This window comes from Primulina huaijiensis, chromosome 4 (genome assembly GCF_012295235.1).
Source record: "Primulina huaijiensis isolate GDHJ02 chromosome 4, ASM1229523v2, whole genome shotgun sequence".
NCBI lineage: Eukaryota > Viridiplantae > Streptophyta > Magnoliopsida > Lamiales > Gesneriaceae > Primulina > Primulina huaijiensis.
In genome coordinates, this window is record NC_133309.1 from 1,709,874 (window position 1) to 1,721,862 (window position 11,989).

At 38.0% G+C, this 11,989-nt stretch overlaps 1 long non-coding RNA gene across 1 annotated transcript; it reads left to right on the top strand.

Moving 5' to 3' along the window:
• The first annotated feature begins 1,552 nt into the window (after positions 1-1,552).
• On the top strand, positions 1,553-9,632 carry LOC140975159 (uncharacterized). The gene is made up of 3 exons (XR_012174913.1): positions 1,553-1,676; positions 2,066-2,716; positions 9,384-9,632. It is a non-coding gene; the product is annotated as an uncharacterized lncRNA (long non-coding RNA).
• The last annotated feature ends 2,357 nt before the right edge of the window (positions 9,633-11,989 follow it).

An 11,989-nucleotide genomic window follows, 5' to 3' on the forward strand; every position in this document is an offset into this window, starting at 1 on the left:
AACGAAGAATTGAGGTATGTTGCGACCGGGTAACATACGACAGGTATCTGTATTATATGATATATGTTTGATTGATTGGATTGAGATTACATGTCTATATGCCTTATTTGTTGAGTTTATGTGGCATACATGACATGCACGTTGAGCTATGATCCTTGGATACCCTGATATGATTTGATTTGATTCTGGGGTTTGTGAACACGATGCTATGTTTGGTATTACATGACCCTTAAAGCATAGACATTAGTGGCCCCGATGATTTGATTGAGATTTGGGATTTGATGGCGCTTTGTCGACGCTATCATACGATTATCCCTGATTGAGGCCGGTGTGCCAGCTCGAGCATTGATTTGATAGCGATTCGATTGATTCTGACATGTGCTCAGTGGATGGGCATTTGACCTGATACCTCCACGACATACATGCATTGCATATCATATATCATTGTTTAGATATCTGTGGTATATATTGTGGTTGCTTCAGACTGAGCTTTGCTCACCCCAGACGGGGCTGTTGTTGTCTTTGTATGTGGACAATGACAGGTACTCCAGGATATCAGGAGACCGGAGATGGTACTTCTGGAGGGAGTCACAGTTTGAGTTGAGGTTTCGTGGTCTTTCCCAGTATATATGTTATGTATCTATATATACCGGGGTATGTCCCGAGGATATGATTTGTTGTTGTATGAGTTGTTTTAATTATGTGTGGGCATGTTTTATGATGTGAGATGAAATACTATTTTTAGTATTCAAATAGCATATTTTGGGCTCATTGTAAAGAAATTTTAAACTCGTTTTCCGCTGTAATTAATTAACCCTAATCAAATTGCATTGTAATAACGATTAGGAGCTAAGGGCCCCACAAATACTACGACTCTCCAACTGCCTTTCTAGAACCTTTATTTTCTGCTTTATTTCCAACAACTTCTTAGCCACGGTAGGTGATTTGGATCCAGCACTAGACTCCTCATCCTCTCCTCTCATTCCCTCCTCCCTCAATTCTCGCTCTTGCTCTTGCTCCTGCCCCCCTCCGGGTGGTGTAACTTGATGAGTAGTTTCCCTCCTGGCCATAGCCTTCTCTACTGCTTCGGAGATCATTCTAGCCAGATCCTCTGGGGTTATGGTAATATGATTGGCTCCTCCGGGAGGAACACCACCACCTTGTCCTGTGTGAGACCCCGAGAATAAAATAGTTTTGATGGCATTTTGATAAATAAGTTGAAAAATATTCAGTTTATTTTGATGGTATTTTCGTAAATAAGTAGAAAAATAATGAATTAATTTTAAGGGCAAAATGGTAATTAGTACCATATCTTTTCCATATGAAATCCAAATGATTTGAAATTTGGATATAATGTAGAAAACTCAAAGATAGAGAAGTTTCATGTTTTGAGTTTTGGAAAATTTGATCGTTTGACTGGTTCGAAGGGATATAACGATGTTAAAGAGTTAAATAGTANTTATTAATATAATATAATATAATATTTAAAAAAAATAAAAAAAAATACAAATAAACGTGAGTTATGAATTCCACCAGACTCAAGTGAGACAGAGAGAGATTAGAGAGAAGGGAGAATAGGGTTTCGATTTTCTTTTCGATCTTGCGACTTATCGGTTTATTCAATCGACGAACCGACTTCAGTTCTGAGATCGTTGACACGAGGTCTTCGATTTGAGGTATAAATTTTATAGTTTTGGTGATGTTTGAAATTCGATGATTTTTGGAATAAATCCGATAAATTGTTAAATCATACAGAAATTGAAAATTGTTGAATAGTGTATGATTTTAACGAAAAAAAGATGATTATAGTGATGTTATTTTGAATTATTCCTAATTTATTATAATTAGAGAATTTTAATCATTGGATTGAGATTGGAGAATTATTTGTCAGTTATTATTAATTCTGATAAATATATGCGGTAGAATAACCGACAAGAAGCTAAGTTTTGAAGTCGGAATTGAATTATACTATGATTTGAATTTTAAAGTTTCAAAAGATATTTGAAACCTCTATTGTTGATATTGAATGAAATTATTGATTGAAAAGAATGTGTTATTGATGTAGATAGAGTTTCTATACTGAAATCTTAAAGCTACATCGACTGGAACGAAGAATTGAGGTATGTTGCGACCGGGTAACATACGACAGGTATCTGTATTATATGATATATGTTTGATTGATTGGATTGAGATTACATGTCTATATGCCTTATTTGTTGAGTTTATGTGGCATACATGACATGCACGTTGAGCTATGATCCTTGGATACCCTGATATGATTTGATTTGATTCTGGGGTTTGTGAACACGATGCTATGTTTGGTATTACATGACCCTTAAAGCATAGACATTAGTGGCCCCGATGATTTGATTGAGATTTGGGATTTGATGGCGCTTTGTCGACGCTATCATACGATTATCCCTGATTGAGGCCGGTGTGCCAGCTCGAGCATTGATTTGATAGCGATTCGATTGATTCTGACATGTGCTCAGTGGATGGGCATTTGACCTGATACCTCCACGACATACATGCATTGCATATCATATATCATTGTTTAGATATCTGTGGTATATATTGTGGTTGCTTCAGACTGAGCTTTGCTCACCCCAGACGGGGCTGTTGTTGTCTTTGTATGTGGACAATGACAGGTACTCCAGGATATCAGGAGACCGGAGATGGTACTTCTGGAGGGAGTCACAGTTTGAGTTGAGGTTTCGTGGTCTTTCCCAGTATATATGTTATGTATCTATATATACCGGGGTATGTCCCGAGGATATGATTTGTTGTTGTATGAGTTGTTTTAATTATGTGTGGGCATGTTTTATGATGTGAGATGAAATACTATTTTTAGTATTCAAATAGCATATTTTGGGCTCATTGTAAAGAAATTTTAAACTCGTTTTCCGCTGTAATTAATTAACCCTAATCAAATTGCATTGTAATAACGATTAGGAGCTAAGGGCCCCACACGGAGTGGTATCAGAGCATAGCTGGGAATGCTCGATTGAGTCTTGTGTACACTTGAATAGGCACAAATGAATTGTGCGTTTGTGTTTGAATTATTTGTATTACTTGCTCTTACTTGATTTGATTTGAGTAAGTATCTGATGAGATTGATGATATGAGATGGTGATGATGTGAAATTGATATGAAATGTGATATTCATCATTTGATTTGTAGATGGATCCCACAAATGAAACTGCGAGTAGCAGTACTGAGAGAATAGTTGGACAATTTGAAGGGTTGTCCATGGATGTGGTAATGGCTCGATTCCAGGATTTAAAACCACCGAGGTTCTTTGGCACTGAGAGTGCAGAAAGAGCAGAGGCCTGGTTGAAAGATATCGAGCACTTGTTTAATATCGTTGAATATTCCAAGGCTCGGAGACTGAAACTTGCTTTGTATCAGCTGAAAGACCGAGCAAAATCTTGGTGGGAAGCCGCTGAGATTGGATTGAAAGAGGCCGGGATTGAAGTCACATGGGATGTCTTCAAGGCCCAGTTTTTGGAGCAGTATTCTCCTCCTTCTTATTATACTGCTCAGGAGAATGAATTCAATAGTCTGCAGCAGGGAACGATGACTGTTGCGGAATATGCTTCAAAATTTTCTACTCTGTTGAAGTATGCACCTCACGTAGCCGGGAATGCGAGGGCAAAATATAACAGGTTTGTAAATGGTTTACATCCTGCTTTATATACTTTTGTTGTTTCTGGATTGCCTACCAGCTACGCAGAGGCAGTTGAACGAGCCAAGGCAGCCGAGGCTGGACTTAGGAGAGGAGGTCCACAGTATACTCCTCCACCACCAGTGTCAGCTCAGCAGCCTGCATTGCGTCCAAGGGGTAAGAAGTTCAAGAAGACTGGTTCTGTTTCTTCGTCTTCTTCGAGTTCGAGTGGATCCCAGAGAGGGAGTCCCGTGATTGCTCCTTATTGTAGTTACTGTGGAGGCAAACATACTATCGAGCAGTGTCGAGGTATGTTTGGTACTTGTTATCATTGTGGACAGGAAGGCCATTTCTCTCGTGTATGTCCGAATAGGGGTACGACTTCTGCCCAACCCCAGCCAGGATTTAGAGGTGGCCCCAGTATGATGAGACCTACTGTTCCTGTTCCCTCTTTTCAGCAGTCGAATGTTCCACGATATCGAGGACCGAGTGGTCAGAGTGCCCAAGTCCCTCCTCAAGTTCGAGTGTATGCTATGACCGAGGATCAGGCGAAAGAAGCTCCTGGTGGTGTGATTGCAGGTATTTGCACGCTTTGCGATTATCCTGCACGTGTTTTATTTGATACAGGAGCATCTCATTCATTCATATCTCATGCATTTGTTGCATCTCACGATATTGAGTGTACCCCGTTGTACGATACTTTGTCGATAGCCACGCCAGCAGGGAAGATTATTTTGTCTGAGCAAGTTGTGCATAATTGTGTATTGATATATGAGGATAATGTGATGTTCTTGAATTTGATTGTCCTCCCAATGCACGACTTTGATTGTATTGTTGGCATGGATATCTTGACGACAAATCGAGCTACTGTTGATTGTTTTCATGGAGTGGTTCGATTTCGACCTGTTGATGGACCCAAGTGGAATTTTTATGGCAAGGGTTCCCAAGCCAAAATTCCATTGGTATCCTCGTTGGAAATGTCTCGACTTTTGTTTAGCGGAGATGAGGGTTATCTTATCTACGCTATTGATATTTCGAAGAAGGAGCCATCTTTATCTGATATTCCTGTTGCGAAAGAATTCCCGGATGTATTTCCCGATGAGATTCCTGATTTTCCTCCTCATCGAGAAGTTGAGTTTAGTATTGATCTTGTGCCGGGGACTGCACCTATATCTAAAGCTCCTTATCGCATGGCACCATTGGAATTGAAAGAATTGAAAGAACAATTACAGGATCTTCTCGATAAGGGATATATTCGACCGAGTGTATCACCTTGGGGAGCTCCAGTTTTATTTGTTCGAAAGAAAGATGGTACTATGCGAATGTGTATCGATTATAGGCAATTGAATCGGGCTACTGTGAAAAACAAGTACCCACTTCCTCGTATTGATGATTTATTTGATCAGCTTCAGGGTACTTCTGTATACTCTAAGATTGATCTTCGTTCTGGGTATCATCAAGTACGAGTTCGAGAAGAAGATGTGCCTAAAACTGCTTTTCGTACCAGGTATGGCCATTATGAATTCTTGGTTATGCCTTTTGGTCTCACGAATGCTCCTGCCGTATTTATGGATCTAATGAATCGTGTCTTTCGAGATTATCTTGACCGATTCGTTATTGTATTTATCGATGATATTCTTGTATATTCGAAATCGAAAAAGGAGCATGCTGAACATCTGAGACTGGTACTTCAAACTCTTCGCAATGGCCATTTATATGCTAAATTGTCCAAATGCGAATTCTGGATGGATAAAGTGGTATTTTTAGGCCACGTCATTTCGAGACATGGCATATCTGTTGATCCTGCTAAGGTTGAAGCCGTATTGAATTGGCCGAGACCTACGAATGTTCCTGAGATACGTAGCTTCATGGGTTTAGCTGGTTATTATCGTCGTTTTATTGAAGGATTTTCGAAAATAGCTAAACCTATTACTCAACTGACACAGAAGAATCAGCGATTCATTTGGTCAGATGAATGTGAAGCTAGTTTTCTTGAATTGAAGACGAGATTGACCACAGCACCTGTGCTTACTATTCCCTCAGGTACCGGAGGATTTGTAGTGTGTACAGATGCGTCTGGTAAAGGTTTGGGCTGTGTTCTGATGCAACATGGCAAAGTGATTGCTTATGCGTCTCGTCAATTGAAATCTCATGAAACACGTTATCCTGTTCATGATCTTGAATTGGCTGCCATTGTGTTTGCTTTGAAGATTTGGCGCCATTATTTGTACGGAGAAAAGTTTATTATTTATTCGGACCATAAGAGTCTGAAATATCTCTTTTCTCAATCGGATTTGAACATGAGGCAACGCAGGTGGATGGATCTCCTGAAAGATTTTGATTGTGAGATTCAATATCACCCTGGATCGGTGAATGTTACTGCGGATGCCCTTAGTCGTAAGGTGCATGATTCTGTGTTAGCATCTGTTTGTGTCGCCAAAGTACACGAGGATATATGTACTTCTGGTTGGACTTTTCACTCGAATTGGAATTCTGTCACTGTTTCAGCATTGCAAATTGAGCCGAACTTGATATCTAAAATCCGAAAGGCCCAACGAAGCGATGCTCAGATTCAGAAGTCGAAAGAACTTGTATCTGCAGGACATCAGTCTGGATTTCAGATTTCTTCTGATGGTTCTTTACGACTTAATGGTCGGCTGGTAGTTCCTGATAATTCTGATTTGAAATCTGCCCTTCTTCGAGAAGCACATTGTAGCAAATACAGTATTCACCCTGGAGGTCGAAAGATGTATTTGACATTGAGACCCCAATTCTGGTGGAGACGTATGAAGAAGGACATTGCTGAGTTTATTTCGAAATGCTTGGTCTGCCAGCAAGTGAAAGCCGAGAGAATGAAACCGGGAGGATTACTCCATAGTCTCGAAATCCCGAAATGGAATTGGGAACATATTGCTATGGACTTTGTGACTCATTTACCTCGTTCGCCCAAGGGCTGTGATGCTATTTGGGTCATTATTGATCGGCTTTCGAAATCTGCACACTTTATTCCGTATGAACGGACTTATCCTTATAAGAGAATGGCCCGTTTATACATTGAGAATGTTGTGAGACTGCACGGTGTGCCAGTCTCAATTGTATCTGATCGTGATCCCAGGTTTGCTTCTAAATTCTGGGGTAGTTTTCAGGAAGCGATGGGTACGCGTTTGGCTATGAGTACTGCTTATCATCCTCAAACTGATGGCCAAACTGAGCGTACAATTCAAACGTTAGAGGATATGTTGCGTGCGATTGTGATGGATTTCAGAATGGGATGGCAAGATGCTTTACCATTGGTGGAATTTTCTTATAATAATAGCTTTCAAACGAGTATTGGTATGGCACCGTTTGAAGCCTTATACGGGAGACGATGTAGGTCACCGTTATTCTGGGATGAAATTGGTGAAAGACAATTGACTGGACCTGAAATGATACAGGAAATGAATGATAAGGTTCAGTTGATTCGACAGCGGATGAAAGCCGCTCAGGATCGTCAAACGAGTTATGCGAATAAACGAAGACGACCCTTGGAATTCCAGAAAGGTGATAAAGTGTTTTTGAAAATATCTCCCTTTAGAGGCACCGTTCGATTTGGCATGCGAGGGAAGTTATCTCCTCGATATATTGGTCCATACGAGATCCTTGATCGAGTTGGAGATCTTGCTTATCGGTTGGCATTGCCACCAGCTTTATCTGCCATTCATGATGTGTTTCATGTTTCTATGTTGAGAAAATATGAACCAGATCCATCACATGTACTTGCACCTGATGAGGTTGAACTTGATCCTTCTCTTTCCTATGTTGAACAACCTGTTTGCATTATGGATCGGAAGGAGAAGATATTGCGTAACAAATCGATTCCTTTGGTTCGAGTGCAATGGACACGACATGGTGTGGAGGAGTCAACGTGGGAATTGGAAAGCAAGATGCGAGAATCATATCCGCACTTGTTTGATTCTATTCCTCCTGTTCCGTTGTATTCAATGTATAATGATCCATTTACTGATTTTAGTTTTGATATGTACTATAACTGGTGACATATTATATGTTTGCCAATGTTATGTATATAGAAATGTTTGAGATTTCGAGGACGAAATCTTTTAAGTTGGGGAGAAATGTGAGACCCCGAGACTAAAATAGCTTTGATGACATTTTGGTAAATAAGTTGAAAAATATTCAATTTATTTTGATGGTATTTTCGTAAATAAGTTGAAAAATAATGAATTAATTTTAAGGACAAAATGGTAATTAGTGCTATATCTTTTCCATATGAAGTCCAACTGATTTGAAATTTGGATATAACGTAGAAAACTCAAAGATATAGAAGTTTCATGTTTTGAGTTTTGGAAAATTGGATTGTTTGACTAGTCCAAAGGGATATACCGACATTAAAAAGAGTTAAATAGTATAATTATATTATATTATATTATTTATTTTATTAATATAGTAATAATATAATATATATAATATAATAAAAAAAATTTAAAAAAAAAATGAAAATTGATATATATGAAACTTACGTTTTCGTAAGTTTCATTTCAGAAAATTTGACAGAGGGGAGAGAGAGAAGAGGAGATAAGGGTTTCGATTTTCTTTTCGATCGTGCGACTTATCGGTTTATCCAATCGACGAACCGACTTCAGTTCTGGGATCGTTGACACGAGGTCTTCGATTTGAGGTATAAATTTTATATTTTTGGTGATGTTTGAAATTCGTCGATTTTTGGAATAAATCCGATAAATTGTTAAATCATACAGAAATTGAAGATTGTTGAATAGTGTATGATTTTAACGAAGAAGAGATGATTATAGTGATGTTATTTTGAATTTTTCCCAATTTATTATAATTAGGGAATTTTAATCGTTGGATTGAGATTGAAGAATTATTTGTCAGTTATTATTAATTCTGATAAATATATGCGGTAGAATAACCGACAAGAAACTAAGTTTTGAAGTCGGAATTGAATTATGCTATGATTTGACTTTGATATGAATTTTTGAAGTTTCAAAAGATATTTGAAACTTATATTATTGATTTTGAATGATGTTATTGATTGAAGTGAATATGTTATTGATGTAGATAGATTATTATACTGATATCTTCAAGCTACATCGACTGGAACGAAGAATTGAGGTATGTTGCGACCGGGTAACATACGACAGGTATCTGTATTATATGATATATGTTTGATTGATTGGATTGAGATACATGTCTATATGCCTTATTTGTTGAGTTGATGTGGCATACATGACATGCACGTTGAGCTATGATCCTTGGATACCCTGATATGATTTGATTTGATTCTGGGGTTTGTGAACACAATGCTATGTTTGGTATTACATGACCCTTAAAGCATAGTCATTTGTGGCCCCGATGATTGATTGAGATTTGGGATTTGATGGCGCTTTGTCGACGCTATCATACGATTATCCCTGATTGAGGCCGGTGTGCCAGCTCGAGCATTGATTTGATAGCGATTCGTTTGATTCTGACATGTGCTCAGTGGATGGGCATTTGACCTGATACCTCCACGACATACATGCATTGCATATCATATATCATTGTTTAGATATCTGTGGTATATATTGTGGTTGCTTCAGACTGAGCTTTGCTCACCCCAGATGGGGCTGTTGTTGTCTTTGTATGTGGACAATGACAGGGACTCCAGGATATCAGGAGACCGGAGATGGTACTTCTAGAGGGAGTCACAGTTTGAGCTGAGGTTTTATGTTTTGTTCCCAGTATATGTATGTATCTATATACCGGGGCATGTCCCGAGGATATGAGTTGTTTGTATATGATTGATTTTGATTATGTATGGGCATGTTTTATGATATGAGATGGAATACTATTTTTAGTATTCAAATAATATGTTTTGGGCTCATTGTAAAGAAAATTTTAAACTCGTTTTCCGCTGTGATTAATGAACCCTAATCAAATTGTGTTGTAATAACGATTAGGAGCTAAGGGCCCCACATCCTGAAGTACGAGCATTATCCCCATGAGCCCGAGAAGTGTCTTGGTTAGTTCTTTGTGTATGGGCCATATCAACGTCTTGAACTCAAGTTTCCCACAGACGGCGCCAATGATGTGAACTCGCTGAAATGGATGAGCCGGGTAGAGAACTCCAAAGGGTCAAATCAGTAATTTATAATGTTTGGAAATTTGAGTGAAGATAATGGCTTCAATAGCACCTGCAAACAAAGAAATGAACTCGTAAATGGGCCCGGAGGGGTGTCCGGCGTGGCCACTTCGATGCTAAAGTCAGCAGGCTTTTAGATGAACACAATCAATATGTAAGTGCTTGAGTATTCAAAGGTTTCAGAATCTTTAAATGAGAAGTATACCTGCTATTTATAGTAAAAAATGGGTAGTTACCTCTATTCCAGCGCTACCTACTAAGTATGGCAAGTTGACTGCCCATACTCTAGCTTCTGATGACTTATAGGACACTCCAAATACAAGTTTCTTTGACATATTAGACTGTCTGTACCAATCATACTCGAGTGTGGTTCAATTCTCGAGGTGGCCCGGGTAGTCGGTTACCCGGGTGCTTGTATGAGAGCCCGGGATATGATAACTGCCCGGAAAGAAGTGAAGTGCCCGGGAAGCTGGCTTCTGATCTGGGCTTTCCAATTAATATCTCGGGTCAATGATGACCCAGGCCTTTACATGGGTATCACTATGTTAAAATAATATAAAGAGATTTAAATTTATAAATAACTATTTATTAAAGTGTAAACTATTTATTAAAGTCTAAATGCATTGCATCAAAATATATAAAAACGGGGATAATTTTAATATAGAATTTCATCATCCGAATTTGATATAAAGGCTTATGCAAAGATTCTAAAATATTATTTTCCTTTATTTTTAAATAAATTTTTTTGACAAAATATCTAAAATAAAAATTAACTGGGTGTGTCAGGTGGCAATCGCCCACCCCCAACCCACGTACTTAACAAGAAAAGGAAAAGTTGTCTGAATCATAAACCCACCTATTGGATTTTTTAGTTTGGTAATAAAAAACAATAATTTATTATACTAGATCAAATTATCTTTATATGTATCTCAGGTACTCGACCATTATATTGAAGATTCATAAGATGCATTTCAGTCGGTCTCAAGATACAGAGCTATCCAATCGTTTTAGCGTTAGCAACTCATTTTATCTACCCAACCGCTCGAACATACAGGCCTATGGCACACGACCACTCAACCGTTCATTTTATCAAAGCATACTTGAAAACGGTTAAGTAACGGTATCGTCATACTCAAGCTACATGTCTTACAATGATGTCACCTACTTTATTAGAAAAATTTGACTATCTGATACTGCATTACAAACAAGACATCATGATATTAAAATATCCATAAATATTCTCGTGTCATTTTATTTATTACACTTATTTATTTATTTCTTACGATAAAAGTATTATAAAAACCCTCAGACCATTTTCCGCACTATTTGTGGTCAGACCGTTTTTAAGAGAAGAAAAGCAGGTCTTGTATAGCTAACCTTATCAAAAAAACTATTACATCATTTGGCAGTGTTTTATAGAAATTTTAAAGTGTTTGTTGGAACATTTCATATTCGCAATCTTTATTTTAATGTTAACAAAACTTGTTATTGTATTTCTAACATATTTACTCACGTGTGAAGTTGCAAACACAGGAAGGAATCTGAAACTGAATTTAGCCAAACTGAATTTCCGGTGAGCTCCGGTGTTTTAATTATAACTCTCAGTCGGATGACTCAAATGACAATCCGCCAATTTTCCTGATAAAAAAACTCAATTTGAAACAAGTCGTATTTCACGTCAGTTGGGTAAAATCGGAAGTGTTATCTAGGTCAACATGATAGCTGAATGATTAAATTGATTGCACGAAAATAACAATCAGTTGGTATGAGAAGTTGCAGCATTTTAGTCATATCTCTCAGCTAAATTATTTGAATGAAGCGATTCAGTATGCATTGGAAAGATAAGAAGATGATCTAGGTCAACATGATAGCTAAATTTGACTGTTGCAATTTCAGAAACAATACTGAAAGATCGGTTCGGGCAACTACGAAGGTACTTCAAACACAATATTCTCCATGAGCTTCAATAGCTCGTGTTCTAAGAATGTATACACCGATGAATTAAATTGAGTTTTGTGTTAAACCAAGCGGAAAATACTCGAAGTAATCCTTCGTTAAGAAAGCTGATTGATTCAAAAGCATTTTGACTTGTGTAAACTGATTAACTGAAATAAGGAGAATCAATTCTCGCATATATCAGTTCAGTTATGATGAGAACTGAACTGATAGCTGCTCGAACTGATCAA